We start from the raw sequence: 18,201 nt of genomic DNA, 5'->3' as shown, positions 1-18,201 counted from the left end.
TCCACCAACATTTCCATCATCTCCAAACGGACGCCACTACCAGAGATATATCTCCCTCCTCACCCCTTTCCGATTTCCGCAAAGACCATTCCTTCCATGACTACCTGGTCAGGACCACGCTCCCCGAACAACCCACCCTCCCATTCTGGCACCCACCCCTGCCACCGCAGGAATTGCAAAACCTGCGCCCACACCTCCTCCCTCACCTCCATCTCAGGTCCCAAAACTGCCTTCCATCAAAGTTTCATCTGCACATTCACCAATGTCATTTATTGTATCCGTTGCTTCCGATGTGGTCTCCTCTACATTGGGGAGACTGGATGCCTTTTCACAGAGCGTTTCATTGAACATAGAACATAGAACAGTACAACACAGAACAGGCACTTCAGCCCACGATATTGTGCCGACCATTAAACATTTCCAGGACACCCACATCAATCAACCCCACCGCCCCGTCGCCTGAACATTTCAACTCCCCCTCCCACTCTGCCAAGGACATGCAGGTCCTGAGCCTCCTCCACCTCTGCTCCCTCACCACCCGACGCCGGAGGAAGAACGCCTCATCTTCTGCCACAGAACACTTCAACCCCAGGGCATCAACGTGGAGTTCACCGATTTCCTCATTTCCCCTCCCCCCTTCTTACCCCAGTTTCAACCTTCCAGCTCAGCACTGTCCACATGACCTGTCCTACCTGCCAATCTCCCTTCCCACCATTCCACTCCACCCTCCCCTCTGACCTATCACCTCTATCCCCACCCCCATTCATCTATTGTACTATTTGCTAACTTCCCCATCCTACTCTCTGACCGAACACCTCCATCCTCACCCCCATTCACCTATTGTAATCTTTGCTACCTTCTCCCCAGCCCCATCCCCCTCCACTTATCTCTCCAACCTGGAAGCTTCCTGCCTCCATTCCTGATGAAGGGCTTTTGCCTGAAATGTCGATTTTCCTGCTCCTCGGATGCTGCCTGACCTGCTGTGCTTTCCCAGCACCACTCTAATCTGAAATTTTGCCTCATAAAATAAGTCAGTTCTGTTACAGGATTATAAAGCACTAGTCAGATCACCATTGTGATACATGAACAGTTTTGGCCTCCTATTCCAGGACAAGATTTACTGGCATTGAAGACAGCCCAGAGAAGGCTCATTTAGCAGATGCCATGTTTGAAAGAACTTTGAAGAGAAATTGAGTGATTGAGCCTCTGCTCATTGGAATATAGAAGAATGAATTCCCCGTAGGCTGCACATATTTACAGTCATACATGGGATTTCAGGACCTGCCCACAAAGCCATCTGTGTGGACAGTAAATGAAGGAGTGCCCAAGAGCTCTATGCAGCACATGCCCAACAGCCATTTAAACAACCTTGGAAAACCGGATGCCTCCACACAAAGCCCAAACCTTCTGTGGACACTACTCAGCCATGCAATCCCTCGCAGCTCAAGACAAGTGTTCATTGACGCAGGCTCTGAGAAATGGAAGGAGCCAGGTCACATCATCCCCACTTGGGGAATTCAAGTCAAAAACTTGGATCGGGAGTTTGCATTATTGTCTTTTTCCTCCTTATAAATAGTTAGGCAACTTTAACCTGAATGTAGGCAAAAGGGAGGACTGCAGATGCTGGAAATCAGAGTTTAGAGTGATGCCAAAGAGAGGAATCCTGATTGTGAGAAACAAAACTCACACATTAATAAATTTCAGTCCGAGTCAAATTCTGAAGCAGCGAATTTTATTGATGGGTGTCTAACGAGTAAGCACCTCGATCTGAGGGTTACAATCTGATTTATGCAGTTCAGCTGCGTCTCTTGGTCCTTGAGACAGGCTGGGGGGAGGGGAAATGAGGAAACTGGTGAAATCCGAGTTCATCCCTTGTGGTTGGAGGGTTCCTAGCTGGAAGATGAGGCGTTCTTCCTCCAACCGTCGTTTCGCTGTGGTCTGACGATGGAGGAGTCCAAAGACCTGCATATCCTTGGTGGAGTGGGAGGGGGAATTGAAATGTTGAGCTACAGGGTGGTTGGGTTGGTTGGTCCGGGTGTCCCAGAGGTGTTCTCTGAAACGCTCCGCAAGTAGGCGGCCTGTCTCCCCAATATAGAGGAGGCCACATCGGGTGCAAAGGATGCAATAGATGATATGTGTGGAGGTACAGGTGAATCTCTGGTGGATATGGAAGTTTCCTTTGGGGCCTTGGAGGGAGGTGAGGGGGGAGGAGTGGGCGCAAGTCTTGCACCTCCTGCGATTGCAGGGGAAGGTGCCGGGATGAACTCGGATTTCACCAGTTTCCTCATTTCCCCTCCCCCCAGCCTGTCTCAGTCAAATCCATCAAATTCAGCACCGCCTTCCTAACCTGCAATCTTCTTCCCGACCTCTCCGCCCCCACCCCAGTCTGACCTATCACCCTCACCTTGACCTCTTTCCACCTATCACATTTCCGACGCCCCTCCCCCAAGTCCCTCCTCCCTATCTTTTATCTTAGCCTGCTGGACCAACTTTCCTCATTCCTGAAGAAGGGCTAATGCCCGAAACGTCGATTCTCCTGTTCCCTAGATGCTGCCTGACCTGCTGCGCTTTTCCAGCAACACATTTCCATCTCTGATCTCCAGCATCTGCAGACCTCACTTTCTCCTCAAAGACTTCATTTATAGTGGCTAATTCCTTAAGGTCACCCATCCCCTCATTGTTCAAGAGATTGAGTTCCTCTGCCTGATTACCTTTTAGAGGCATTTGTTTTGCCAAGGCCATCTCAATTAGCCGCTGGGTTAACCCCATACGCAAGGTATGATACAACAGTCAATTGCTGTCAGTACTCCTGCTACCACTATCAGGGAGGTGAGGATGGAGACTACCACGCTTTTCCAATTCCCAAACCATGATTCCAGTCATCCCATGAGTGATGTGTCCACTCCTGAATTCTCAGCCAATTCTGCCGCCAAGGTGGTCAATCCTCCCAAGGCGAGAGATTGACCCATCAGGTGCTGTATTATTAGGAATAAAGGTGCCACAGCTGCCTCCAAACATCACACATACACCCCCTTTTTCGGCTAGGATCATATCTAGGGCCAGTCTGTTTTACCAGGCCATTCTGCTGGTTGCATCAAGTTGCTCGGAAATACCCTTGACTGTATCTGTAGTATAATTGATGAATCTTTGATAAAACTATAGTTTATCCAATCTACATTTTTGTTGACCATCGCCCATCAAAATATGGCTGATCCAAAACCTGCTGCAACCTGGTTGCGGGCCTTGAACTTATCGGGGACCCCTCTAGGAACTCCTGTAGAGTTGAGATAAATACTATCATCAAAGAAGTATCTAATAGCGATCTTTTACTCCTCTCATTCTTTGTTACTACCTGTTCTCCTTCTCAAATGCCAAGGTGAATGGGATTGCCAATTGCACATATCCCTCTCCAGTCAGGAGGTAGGATAGGTTACAATATTCTGCCTCCACAGTACCACCAGAGATCCACCCGGGGAACCCTGAATGCTGAGTAGTTCCCTCTTTTGTCTGTCATTCTGAGTTTCTACCCATAAGCTCAGCTTCCCCAAGTCTCTGGACTGATTTGTACCCTGTCGACTTATACACGATGTGTGATTCCTGACCGTGGTCAAAAACGGGGTGGGGGGGTAGCTTTCAAATCTGTCTTCTGCAAGAGAGGGAACGTTAGAGATAGGGATATACAATTCCTATCATTCCATGCAGTCTTATCCTGATACAGGGCTATCATGCATTCCATGCCCTTCCTGTTTCGGGTTCCACCCGAGCGGAAAGGGGACTATGTGGGCAGAGGGTCTACCGGACACACATGCATAGCAATTGCTTTTATTCATAGTTTTAACAGGTATTTTACCCATTCAACCCAGGCATTTGTGTCCCCATTTCCAGTTTCTATTTCAATGGTCTGCTTCAAGTCCTTGATCTCTATAATTTTCACCACCATTGGGTTGTTGGGAGGGGCAAAAGGATGCATCTTACTATCAAGTTGTTTGGCTCGTTTTCTGTTTCCTACGACTATTTGGAAACAGCAGCCCGAAAAACACTTTCCAGTGGCAGCCATTATTAGCTTTAAATAGTTACTAAGGAGTCGAGACTTTTTACGGGGAAAGAAGTCTTCAAAGGAGGTATTTCTAATGGTGAGCTATATCGGGTGGTACTTTTTGTCAGGACAGTCCAGGGCTGGGCGAAAGAGGGCTCTCTGAATAGTGATGTCAGGTGGCGGTTTTTGCAAATCATGCCTTGTGTCTGATAGGATCTTAAGAAGGATTTCGGAAGAAATATACTCCCTCTGATTCTTTACATCTGCGCATTTTACTAGGCTGCAAGCATCAACCTCTATTACTTGTGGATTTTCAGACTCAGGGACCGTTATTAACAAATATGGAGATGACAGAATCGTTTGACAAAATCCCAAAACTACGAAGGCTAATATCGTAACCCTAAGCATCCCCAGCATCCTACAATAGTATTGAAGGACTGAGAGATTTAACAGGCAATACAATATATAGATATCAAAAAGAAACTATCCCGCATCCGCATAAAAATCAGTTACTTAAAGTCTTTTGAATCTGAGTTTCAGTGGTTCTTCCATCGATTTGGCTGTCCAGACTTCTTTCTCAACCGGGGATTTTACCGGTCCTTTCATCCTGGTGTATTGAGTCCATCCTTTCTCCGCCGTGCGTATCACCATTTCAGTAGTCAAAAGAGCCTGGTACAGTCCCTCCCAATCCAGTTGCAATTTAATTTCTGTCCAAGACTTAATTAGGACCCAATCTCCCGGCCGGATGGGATGAACGGCGAATTCAAGGGGCGGAGTCTGTGCCAGTAATCCCTGTCTCCTAAGAAAAGACAAAGACGAGGCCATACTCAGTATATACCTTTTTAAGAACAGATCTTTAGTCTCCAGGGTTGGCAGTTCCCCTCTCATTCCCAGACAGGGCAGGTCAAACAATATGTCATAATGGGACAGCCCCATATCCTTCCTTGGGGCTGTCCGCACTCGCAAAAGGGCTGTAGGTAAACACTTAGTCCAAGGGAGTCTAGTTTCTACTACTAATTTAGATAACTGCTTCTTGAGTGTCTGGTTCATTCTCTCAACCTTTCCTGATGAAGGTGGGTGCCAAGGGGTGTGGAATCCCAGGAGATTCCTAACCCTTTCATTACACCCTGGAGTACCCTGGAAGTAAAATGAGTTCCCTGATTTAAATCTATATATTCCACTATCCCATATCTGGGGATTATGTGTTCAAGTATTATCTTGGACATCTCACTTGCAGTGGCAGTGGCTAAAGGGTACACCTCCACCCATCTAAATAGGTGATCAACCATTACCAGCATATACCTCAGACATCCCACTCGGTGTAATTTGGTATAATCTACCTGACTGTTCTGAAATGGTCAGAGCCGAGGTTCTCTCCCTCCTGGGACTTGTTTTCTCAATACCATCTTGTTGATTTTCTTGCATGTAATACATCCCTCACATATCTGTTTGGCTATGGTATAGATCCCTTTGCATCCATATTTCCTTAAAATCAAATCACACATTGCTTGCACTCCCCAGTGACTCCCCTGGTGTAAGACAGCCATAATTTCTCGCATCATCATCTTATTTAGCATCTCCCGGCCATCGGGTAGCATTCAGCACCCCTCTACTCTCTGCATAGCTCCCAGTTCTTCTAACTCTCTCTCTTCCTTAGCGCTAAATATCGGTCTCCCACCAGGTTCCTGCACCATTGGTACCAAAATATATATTGTAACGGGCTGAGGGTTCAAAGCTGCTTCCTTAGTGACTTCATCCGCCAATCTATTTCTCTTTACTTCGGGATCATTTCCCTGCTGATGTCCATTTATGTGGACTATTGCTATTTCCATTGGCAACAAAGGGATTCTAATACTTGCTTTACCAATGCCTCATGAGCCAGTTCTCTACCCCTACTGTTTATCAGTCCCCTCTCCTGCTATATCTTCCCAAATGCGTGTGCTACCCCGAAGGCATAGTTAGAATCTTAGAATTGGGTAATCTCCTAGTCTCCATGCTATTCCATCCACTATCGCATATCCATTATGTCTTTTAACTTCAATCGCTCTGGAGGAACTATCAATGAACATCCTTGCCCCTGCATGTAGAGGGATGTCTCGAGGTCCATTCTTACTTTAGTCTGATATTCTATAATGTCGAGGCAGTCATGTTCTGGGTCTGAGGGAGCTTCATCCTCCCCTCTCCAGAGAAAGGTAGCTGGATTCAGACAAGTGTGTGAGATCAATGTAAGGTCATCCCTCTCTATTAGAATTGCTTCGTATTTTAGAAATCTAGAGTCCGTAAGCCACCTCCCTGCCTTCTGGTTCAATATAGTCCGTACTTGATGCGGGGTGCTTACTATCAAAGCCCCTTCGAATGTGAGTTTTTGACTTTATTCCACTAGCGCAGTCACTGCTTCTGCCTGCACACACGCTGGCCACCCTCTGGAGACTGGACCTCACAATGTAGACAGATTTGCTACTCGCTGTTTCATTCCCCGCCCCCCACCCCACCCCCATCACTGGGTTAGGCCCCTAGGGCCGCTCCCTTATCCACGGTGGAAACAAATGAAAGGGTTTGTCCAGGGAAGGTAATGCAAGGACAGAGGCATGAATCAAGCTTCTTTTCAACTCGTCCACTAACTCCTTTTCTTCATCTGTCCATTTTAACAACTGTGGTTATTCCTCTAATAAATTCGAGTATAATTTCCTTGTCTTTTGGGTGTACAAGTCAATCCATAACCTACAATAACCCGTAAGCCCCAGGAATTCCCTTAATTCTCGCTTAGTCCGAGGAAGTGGCATTCCCACTATTCCTTCAATCCTTTCAGGGCTAATTTTCCTTTTCCCTTCACTGACCAAGTGTACTAAATATTTAACTTCTCTTTCTACATATTGTAATTTGTTCCTCGAGACCCTCAATCCCTGTCGTCCCAGAAAGTTTAGCAAGTGATTAGTTGCTTCCGTTGTTCGCCTCTCATTTTCTCCCGTGACCAATAGGTCTTCCTCATATTGCAGAAAAGTCGTGCCTTGGGGACTTATAAACTTTTCCAAAATTTGTTCTAAAACCTGGCCAAACAGGTTCAGGGATTCCGTGAAGCCCTGTGGAAGCACTGTCCATCTATATTGTTGTTTTCGCCCCGGTCTTGGATCTTCCCACTCAAAGACGAGCATGTTTCTACTTTCTTCTGCCAGTGGACATGTCCAAAACACATCTTTTAAATCCACCACACTGAACCACTTGTGGTCATGTGAAATCTTACTCAAAAGGGTATAAGGATTGGGAACAACAGGATGACGAATCTGTATTTTCCGGTTAAGCACTCTCAAGTCTTGTACCAACCGATAGTTACCATCTGGTGTTTTTACTGGCAAAATAGGGATATTATAAGGGGACATACAAGGTTCCAAAATGCAGTCCTTAATGAACCCCTCAATCACAGGTTGTAACCCGCTTCATCCTTCGGTCGAGATGGGGTATTCGCATCCCGTCTCCCCCACCTTTATCAAGCTAATTTCTAGAGGGGGAATATGCAACCCCCCTCGATTGCCTTCACATGCCCATCCTGTGGGGCTATTTGTTTCACCTGTACCTCGGTCAAAATGGCCATTCTTATTACTTTTTTTCGGTCGCACAGTCCAATTTCTAGTCCTAAAAGTGTGAATAAATCACTTCCTAACAAGTTGCTCCCTATGTCCAGAATATACAAGAATTGTTCTTCAACTCTTCTTTCATTATTTTCAACTGTTCTAGGTTCAAATACAGGGGCAGTAAATCCTTCTCCCTTCACTCCGGACACTGTTATTTTCTGATCTGTAAATTGTACTCCTCTGGGTATAAAATTTAAGGATGACCTCGCTGCCCTCGTGTCTACTAGGAAAACTACATCTTTCCTATAAGGGCCCACCTTTACGTTCCCAGTGGATCGCCGGGAGCAGGAACCTCTGACACCCCTAGTCTTTATCAAAGTTCATGAGCGGGATTCTAATACTTGCTTTACCAATGCCTCATGAGCCAGTTCTCTACCCCTACTGTTTATCAGTCCCCTCTCCTGCTATATCTTCCCAAATGCGTGTGCTACCCCGAAGGCATAGTTAGAATCTTAGAATTGGGTAATCTCCTAGTCTCCATGCTATTCCATCCACTATCGCATATCCATTATGTCTTTTAACTTCAATCGCTCTGGAGGAACTATCAATGAACATCCTTGCCCCTGCATGTAGAGGGATGTCTCGAGGTCCATTCTTACTTTAGTCTGATATTCTATAATGTCGAGGCAGTCATGTTCTGGGTCTGAGGGAGCTTCATCCTCCCCTCTCCAGAGAAAGGTAGCTGGATTCAGACAAGTGTGTGAGATCAATGTAAGGTCATCCCTCTCTATTAGAATTGCTTCGTATTTTAGAAATCTAGAGTCCGTAAGCCACCTCCCTGCCTTCTGGTTCAATATAGTCCGTACTTGATGCGGGGTGCTTACTATCAAAGCCCCTTCGAATGTGAGTTTTTGACTTTATTCCACTAGCGCAGTCACTGCTTCTGCCTGCACACACGCTGGCCACCCTCTGGAGACTGGACCTCACAATGTAGACAGATTTGCTACTCGCTGTTTCATTCCCCGCCCCCCACCCCACCCCCATCACTGGGTTAGGCCCCTAGGGCCGCTCCCTTATCCACGGTGGAAACAAATGAAAGGGTTTGTCCAGGGAAGGTAATGCAAGGACAGAGGCATGAATCAAGCTTCTTTTCAACTCGTCCACTAACTCCTTTTCTTCATCTGTCCATTTTAACAACTGTGGTTATTCCTCTAATAAATTCGAGTATAATTTCCTTGTCTTTTGGGTGTACAAGTCAATCCATAACCTACAATAACCCGTAAGCCCCAGGAATTCCCTTAATTCTCGCTTAGTCCGAGGAAGTGGCATTCCCACTATTCCTTCAATCCTTTCAGGGCTAATTTTCCTTTTCCCTTCACTGACCAAGTGTACTAAATATTTAACTTCTCTTTCTACATATTGTAATTTGTTCCTCGAGACCCTCAATCCCTGTCGTCCCAGAAAGTTTAGCAAGTGATTAGTTGCTTCCGTTGTTCGCCTCTCATTTTCTCCCGTGACCAATAGGTCTTCCTCATATTGCAGAAAAGTCGTGCCTTGGGGACTTATAAACTTTTCCAAAATTTGTTCTAAAACCTGGCCAAACAGGTTCAGGGATTCCGTGAAGCCCTGTGGAAGCACTGTCCATCTATATTGTTGTTTTCGCCCCGGTCTTGGATCTTCCCACTCAAAGACGAGCATGTTTCTACTTTCTTCTGCCAGTGGACATGTCCAAAACACATCTTTTAAATCCACCACACTGAACCACTTGTGGTCATGTGAAATCTTACTCAAAAGGGTATAAGGATTGGGAACAACAGGATGACGAATCTGTATTTTCCGGTTAAGCACTCTCAAGTCTTGTACCAACCGATAGTTACCATCTGGTGTTTTTACTGGCAAAATAGGGATATTATAAGGGGACATACAAGGTTCCAAAATGCAGTCCTTAATGAACCCCTCAATCACAGGTTGTAACCCGCTTCATCCTTCGGTCGAGATGGGGTATTCGCATCCCGTCTCCCCCACCTTTATCAAGCTAATTTCTAGAGGGGGAATATGCAATCCCCCTCGATTGCCTTCACATGCCCATCCTGTGGGGCTATTTGTTTCACCTGTACCTCGGTCAAAATGGCCATTCTTATTACTTTTTTTCGGTCGCACAGTCCAATTTCTAGTCCTAAAAGTGTGAATAAATCACTTCCTAACAAGTTGCTCCCTATGTCCAGAATATACAAGAATTGTTCTTCAACTCTTCTTTCATTATTTTCAACTGTTCTAGGTTCAAATACAGGGGCAGTAAATCCTTCTCCCTTCACTCCGGACACTGTTATTTTCTGATCTGTAAATTGTACTCCTCTGGGTATAAAATTTAAGGATGACCTCGCTGCCCTCGTGTCTACTAGGAAAACTACATCTTCCCAAGAAGGGCCCACCTTTACGTTCCCAGTGGATCGCCGGGAGCAGGAACCTCTGACACCCCTAGTCTTTATCAAAGTTCATGAGCGGGATGGTTTTTTCTTCTCTTTGTATTTCAGTACACTCCCGCTTAAAGTCTCCTTTCCTTCCACAATGGTAACACCCTGCTTGTTGGGGTCCCCACCTCTGTCCTTGTCCCTGTCGACTGGACCCTACGGAAGGTCCTCCTCATCCTCCACCCCTTCCTCTATGTTCTACGTGCTGCCACCCTCCACTCTGCTTGCTCATCACCAGTTCGATTCTATTCTTGACTACTTCGTCAACCGTGGCTACCATCATTTTCGCCTTCTGTTTTTGCTTCTCATCCTCTCTCTTTACAAAAACTTTCTGTGCCTCTCTTAACAATTCATCAAATGATTTCTCAGTCCACCCATCTATTTTCTGAATTTGTTTTTGGATGTCTGACCATGCCTTAGTCACAAAGCGGAGGCCCTGCGCGACTGGGTCCTCAGGATTCATCCCTGAGTATTTTCTCATTGAATGTCGAAGTCTCTGTAAAAAGGCCGAGGGGGTCTCATCTTTCTCTTGGCGGATCTCAAATGCTTTCAATAGGTTTTGTGATTTCGGGAATGCCTCTCTAATGCCCTTAATAATTAGGATTTTAAGATCTTTCATTCGGTTACGATCTTCTGCATTATTGTCGTTCCATTGTGGATCAACGTTCGGGAATTTTTGCTCCACTGCTGTTACCTCACCACCTGGTGGATTCTCGTGTTCCCAAGACCTTAAGGTAGCTCGCCTTATTAATCCTCTTTCCTCACCAGTAAAGAGAATGTTCAGGATGGCCATTAACCCAGTCCAAGTATACAGACTGGGTCCTAAAAAATTGGTCTACCTGTTCCAATAGCCCCACCAGATCCTCTATAAGGGATTTCATCTCTTTCTGAAATGCCCCCACTTTGCCACTTGTCAGCAGTGCGTTTACAAACCCAATATCCCCTGCTTCCTATCGGAACTTCCCTAAGTGGGCAGACTTGTACAGACATTTGCTTCGACTGTCCCCGTGTCACTGGGCCCTGTGACCCCTTCTTTCCCCCTTCCATCTCCCCTGTGTCTTCTTACCCCCGCCCCACGGCACCAAGTAGTCCCCCTTGTCTCTGCTCCTCATTTTGTGGGTCTTCCTGTGGGGGTTGATTCTGGGGTGTCATAAGGTGGGGTAAATGTTCAAGAATGTCCCAAGGGGGAGGGAAAGGAGGGCCGAGGGTGTCACACCTCCAGGACCTTGTTTAATTTCTACAGGAAACACCTATGTGCCCTGACTGCCCTTCCAACAAGAGGCGTAGTCTGACCCCTCCTGACTAAAGGGTTGTTTCTCATTGACATAGATATTGAGGAGTTGGTAGACCCGATCTTCATCCGACCCATGTTTTGACCAAAAAACAGAGGAGGATCTTATACCTTCCTTAGTCCATACAAAACAGCAATACTTTATCATAATCCTTTTGTCCTTAGTTCGATTTCAAGTACTATCTTTCCAGTTTTTCAACATCCATCCCAACGGTCTTTCTGGAGGAATGTTATCAGGGACCCTTCCCTTATCGTTACCATTACCTGGCTCCTTGTCTTTACTAATGTTGATGATCAACGACAGTCAATTCCTTCGACTCTAGTATGTCATCCCCAGTCACCAAGGCAATACTTAAAAATCTCTTTTCTTAACTTGGTCTGTGCACGGAGTTGCCTGACTGCAGCTGTGCCTGCTTAAATTCTTTATTTTACAACCTTTGCCTGATTCAGATAGGCTCACATCGGATCTTGATCAGTCAACCAGAAGGGGGAACCCACCACCGAGGAACACGGGACCGTTCTAAAATGAACGGGACACGTCTTCCCAGCCGTTGACAGTGCCCACCCTGCTGGTGATGATGGATATCCCGGACAGGAGCCCCCAAATTGTGAGAAACGAACGCACATATTAATAAATTTCAGTCCGAGTCAAATTCTAAAGCAGCAAATTTTATTGACACGTACTTGCAAGAACGGGTGCCTAATGAGTAAGCACCTCGATCTGAGGGTTACAATCTGATTTATGCAGTTCTCGGTCCTCCCCTTTCATCCCATTGGTTACTTTTGCTGTAGAGCGTAGCCAATCACAAGCTCGAGCTTCACTCCGCCTTTGTCCAGCTTCTCTCCGCCTTTGTTTACTCCTCCCATTACTCTAAGCCTGTCGCCCCTTATTCTTATTTATCTCATTCCTTATATGTGACGATTCTGGCATAGTTTGCTGTCTTCATGCGATCATCCAGCCAAACTAAATTCTATCCATTGGCCACATCCTTCCTGCGACTGGCACACTACTCTCCTATTACTGGTACATCCTGCTACACGGTTGCTCTGCCCTATTAGTCATAGATAATTCTACCTGTTTTCGCTTTTTCTGTTTTCCTATGCCTGGTACATCCTGCTCCATGATTGCTCTGCCTTATTAGTCATTGATAATTCTACCTGTTTTCACTTCTCACTGTTTAGTATTTGCATGCTTTTCAAGTTAGATCACAAACAGTGTGGAAACTTCGGCCCAACAAGTCCACACCGACCCGCCGAAGCGCAACCCACCCAGACCCAATTCCCCTACATTTATCCCTTCACCTAACGCTATGGGCAGTTTTGCATGGCCAATTCACCTAACCTGCACATTTTTGGTCTGTGGGAGGAAACCGGAGCACCCGGAGGAAACCCACACAGACACGGGGAGAATGTGCAAACTCCACACAGTCAGTCACCTGAGGTGGGAATTGAACCCAGGTCTCTGGCGCTGTGAGGCAACAGTGCTAACCACTGTGCCACCGTGCGCAGCCTAATTTTATAATGCAAGCTTTTGCAGAAGCAACACCTGTTCCCTTATTCTGCACAATTTTAATCCTATACCTTGCACAATTTTAATCCTATACCTTGCTTTTGCCTGGGAAGTCGATTTTCCTGCTTCTCGGATGCTGCCTGACCTGCTGTGCTTTTCCAGCACCACTCTGAACTTCAACGTGAATGTGATGAATGAGCTTGCCCAGGTTTTCCAAAAAAACTGAAGTGGTCAAATCACAACAAACACAAGCCGGTCCGAATATAAACAATCGCAACATTACTCGGATAAAAGCTAGAATAAATTTTAATACTCAACAGTTTGTTTCTCATTCTATTTGGCTGCTTAAGCTTACAATAGTCTCCATCTTGTGGATTTACACAGTTGCTTACTCTCAAGCTCTGTCTTTGGGCCTGCAATACTGTTCTCTCTCTCTCTCTCTCTCTCTCTGTGGATGGTCAGCTGATCTTGGTGTCTTGCCATGCTGGTCTCCTCAAAAGGCCTCCAAAAGATTCCAGAGCTTAGTCTGTTTTGACAACTTTTTGTTTAGTTTTCTGAAACTTTCTACAGTTCTGGTCAATCAGGGACACTCATTTAATAGGAGGAAGTAAGGACTGCAGATGCTGGAGATCAGAGCTGAAAAATGTGTTGCTGGAAAAGTGCAGGAGGTCAGGCAGCATCCAAGGAGCAGAAGAATCGACGTTTCGGGCATAAGCCCTTCTTCAGGAATAGTTTGAAACATTGTTAATAATTTAGTTGGTGGCCATCCTTTATTTGGTGGGTAAGTTGTTGGGGACATTCTGTCCAGGGTAACTGTTGCCTTTTATATCATGCTAATGTTATCAGCACCTGGCTGCTGCATTTACACTGTGTCCATTGTCCATGCTTGTTACTTCAGAACTTTACTTGGCCAGTGTACCCTAAATTCCTTGCTGCTTGACCACATTAGCAATCAATCTGTATTTTAGCAGCCAGGAGCCTGTGACAACTATCTTCCCAGCAGTGACCAAGAGGGTCAAGACTGAGGTCTGGGAAGCAGGCACCCATTCCAGAAGGAACTCCACATGACATAACCTGCTAGTTACATTTCTTTTTCATACATTACAGTTTTGTTTTAAAATGAAGTAGTCCACGTGGATGCTGTAAGTAGTATACAAAACCAAACAAACATGGAATTTGAGACGTACTCACTGAAAGTTTCTCAAGAAATTAGGGAAATAGAATCAGAAATAATTACTCAACACGTTACATCTGTTTGGGCAGTCAGTACTATCATGGGCTGGTCAAACACTAAAAAACCTTTTGCAAACCCAATCCCCATTATCCTATGCATGTTTGATAACCTGAAAATTATCAATTTCTGTATTAATCATACTCAAATACTCAGGTTCTATAGCCCTCTGTGGTAGACAATTCCCAAGGTTCAAAACCCTCTAAGTGAAATTTCCCTTATTTCCAGGACACAAGTGACATCTCCCTTTATATTTTCAAAATATCTAACTGTTATGAAGATGTGAGTATACTGTACCTTTAAGAGAGTTAAAAGCTGGTTGAGCTACCTGACCGCACCAAATGTTCTCAATAAGGTAACAATGTAATACGTGATTGAAAGCTAAATTTGCTGATTACCTGGAAACGAAAAAACAGATTCGAATTAGAGTCGAGAGTGTGTTGCTGGAAAAGTACAGCATGTCAGGCAGCATCTGAAGAGCAGGAGAATCAACCTTTCGGGCTGGAGCCCTTCATGATGAAAGGCTTTGGCTCAAAACGTTGATTCTCCTGCTCTTTAGATGCTGCCTGACCTGCTGTGTTTTTCCATCAACACTCTTTCGACTCTGATCTCCAGCATCTGCTGACCTAACTTTCTCCCAGATTTGCATTAGGCCAATCAGTTTAAATTATGCTTCGAGAGAAAAAAAGCCAAATTCCAATCCAATTTGAATTTAGTATATTGACAATCTTAAAAGCTAATGACACAGTCTGATGCTTTAGGAGTATAAGACTGGGAAAAAATGAGCAGTTGAGAGGAGAATTGTCAAGCCAACAGCTTGTAAAAATATTTCCCAATAAATAACTCTCTTAAAAGTATCTTTATCGATTAGTAACCTGTGAAACAGAAATCCATAATAAGAAGAAGAAGATTCTACATCTGGCTGATTTTTGACAAGTTGCATTTTGTAAATCTTAATGGGTGGGGGTGTTTATCGGATGAATATTGTAGAAGGGAAGGTAAAAGATAGGTGAGTGTAAGAACTTGAAAATAGTTGTTGGTTAAGTAATCCCTGTTATACTTTAAGAAACAAAGTTGTTAATTTTTACTTTCACTAGTTATTGGCCTGTCAAATTTTCACAGATTCCTGCCTGGGATAAATCTTTTCCGTGTTGCTGGTTTTAAATTAAGTGGGAGAGTTTACCCCATGTCATAACATAACCAAGAAACACCTTTCCTGTATATACCCTGTCACGGCTGTAAGTACATTATACATTTCAATGAGATTATTTCTCAGTATACAAAATCCTGCAGAGTACAGACCCAAATTTATCTTCTCTCTTTAAAAGGCAATTCCACCATCCAGGAACTAGGGGAAAGTGAGGATTGCAGATGCCGAAGAGTCTGAGTTGATAAAGCGTGATACTGGAAAGCACAACAGGTGAGGCAACATCGCAGGAGATGAGAGGCAATGTTTTCAGGCATAACCCTTCTTCAGGACTAGGCATGGGGAAGGGAGCTGAGAAATAAATAGAGTGGTGAGGTTGGGGAAAGGTAGGTGGGATGGCAATAGGTGGGTGAAGGTAGGAGGTTATGGCGACAGGTTGTTGGGAAGTGTGGAGTGGATAGGTGTCATTTTGACACAGACTACATCCCTTTATACATCTCTGCATGTCAAGTTCTTACTGTTTAAAAACAATCTGTCCATCTCTTTCACCACAAAATGGATGACTTCACAATTTGTTACATCATATTCCACCCTTTTTGTCAATTCACTAAGCCTGTTCCAATCCTCTGAAACCTGCCTTACACCTTCCTCATAACAGAAATTCTCACACTGCTTTGCATTTCACAACTTTTAAAATATTATATTTGATACTCAGCTCCAAATAACTGATAAATGTATGAACTGCTGGGTTTGATTACAAATCTTTGTGTATGCCAGTAGTCACAGCCTGATCATGTGAGAATGTCCTGTTTATTCCTACTCTGTTTTCTGTCCGACAAGCAATTCTGAATGCACCTCAATATATTACCTCCCATTTGATTTGCTTTCATTTTACTAATACGATCTCCACTGGTGGATTTTTACAAAAGTCATCTCAAAATATTAGGGTATTATTTCCATCCACTCTCTTTTATTAATTTCATGCCTAACATTTTCAAAACAAAATCCACAACTTCATAAAAACTGGTTTTCCATTCACAAATCATGTAATTTCCAAGTAGATCATTTTCATCCGCATGCCTATTCCATCCTTTTCATTGATTCTCGTATTTTACATACTACTGGGATCTTTACTTACCAATTTTCTTGTTTCATCGTTTTTTAAATAGTGGTGTCAAATTTATGACATTCTAATTCAAGGGTACCATTCCATAATCAATAGAATACCAGAAAATAATTACCAATCCATGGATTATCTTTCAGTTGATTGAACGCTCTGCAGTACAGACTATCAGTTTCTTATTAGCTCTCAACACCATTAATTTATCCCATGCCATCTTCTTATTTACTTCCTTCAATTCCTCATTTTCCCTAGCAACTTGGATCTCGAGTCACAGCACACCATGTTTTCGTGCAACAGTTTTGTTTAAAATCACTAGCTTTTTGACTACTGCTCCTTCACCAGATGAAGTGAAGAGCAGCACACAAGCACAGAATTTATCAGCAGAGAGATTAAAAGATAGTACAAATGGCATGAGTGGAGTGTCGACGGCTGACCAGCAAATGAAGGGATGACCTATAATCTGATTAATTCATTAAGAGAGATAATTGCAAAACATTAAAAATAAGGTGGTGCTGGCGACAAACCAAATGGCTGGAATAATATGATAGGTATAAGAGCCACATGCCAAGGGTCTAATCAAAGTAACATGTAATAAAACCATACACACTAATTAAGGTAGAGAGATCATAGCAAATTATCAAGGAAATGGTATAAAAACAAGACAATTAAGAAGATTTTACAAGTGCAGAACAGTAAGATGATATCAAATGTCGTGCAACATGAACCCAGGATCATAGTTGAACTGTCTTCATAGATAACAGAACTTGACTATGAGTTTCTGCTTGGTGAGTCTGCATTGTTATGTATCTCAAAGGCCACCTTGGAGGATGCTTAACTGAAGATTGATGGCTGAACGTCCTTGATTCCTGAAGTGTTCCCTCACTGTGATGGAACATTCCTGTCTGGCGATTTTTGTGTGGTGTCATTCATTGTCATAGTGTCTGCATTATCTCACCAATATAATATGCATCAGGGCATCTTTCACTGCAGCGTATGAGGTGGACAACTTTGGCCAAGTCACAGGTATGTGGTCTGTGGTGTTCCCATGTGTGATAATAGTATCCTTTTCGATAATCTGGCATATTTTGTAGAGGTTACTGTGTCAGAGTTGTATGGTGTTGTGTTGATGCTGTCTTGGATACTTTGCTGTGAACAATGGTCTGTTTAAGGTTTGGTGGTTGTTTGAAGGTGAGAAGTGGAGATGTTGGGATGATGTTGTCGATATGTTTGTTGACATGTTCAAGGCTGCAAAAACCATGATGTCATTTCTCTGCTCCAGGGAAGTACTGGATGACAAAATTTATCCTATTAGTCATGTCTTGTGTATGTCTTCTGATTCGGTCATTGCTGTTTTTGATGATGGCATGTTGGAACTGGTAATCAATGAGTAATGCATCATATCCCATTCTTATGAAGGCATCGTTCAGCATCTTTAGGTGTCCATTGCATTCTCCTTGTCTAAGCAAATTGTCTATATGCAGGGCTTCTTTAACATGTTTCGTGTGGAAGCTAGAGAAACACAGCATTCCGAGGTTATCTGTGGGCTTGTGGTAGAGTGAGGTACTGTGGTATTCATCCTGGATGGAGATGCATGTGTCCAAGAATGAACCTGACTCGAATGGGTAGTCCATGGTAAGTCTGATGGGGGATCAAACTTGTTGATATCGTTGTGTACTTATTTCAGTGATTCCTCGCCATGATTCCAAAATCAAAATGAGGGTGAATAACTGCGAATGGGAACTGTTAGTGGTGAACAATGGGTTATGTATAATAGCAGACTATGTATTAACAAGGCTGTTGCATGGGGTTTTGAGTGATATATT

The 18,201-nt window shown here is 44.2% G+C and overlaps 1 pseudogene; it reads right to left on the bottom strand.

Moving 5' to 3' along the window:
- LOC148140102 (uncharacterized) overlaps positions 1-10,869 on the bottom strand; it is a 35,864-nt pseudogene extending 24,995 nt beyond the window's left edge.
- Between the last annotated feature and the right edge of the window lie 7,332 nt (positions 10,870-18,201).

The sequence above is a fragment of the Chiloscyllium plagiosum genome, unplaced genomic scaffold, assembly GCF_037043375.1.
Source record: "Chiloscyllium plagiosum isolate Xiang-an unplaced genomic scaffold, Cpla_swu_hap1 HiC_scaffold_35, whole genome shotgun sequence".
NCBI classification, from domain to species: Eukaryota; Metazoa; Chordata; class Chondrichthyes; order Orectolobiformes; family Hemiscylliidae; genus Chiloscyllium; species Chiloscyllium plagiosum.
Note: the sequence above shows the minus strand (reverse complement) of the source record. Positions and strands in the feature narration are given on the sequence as shown.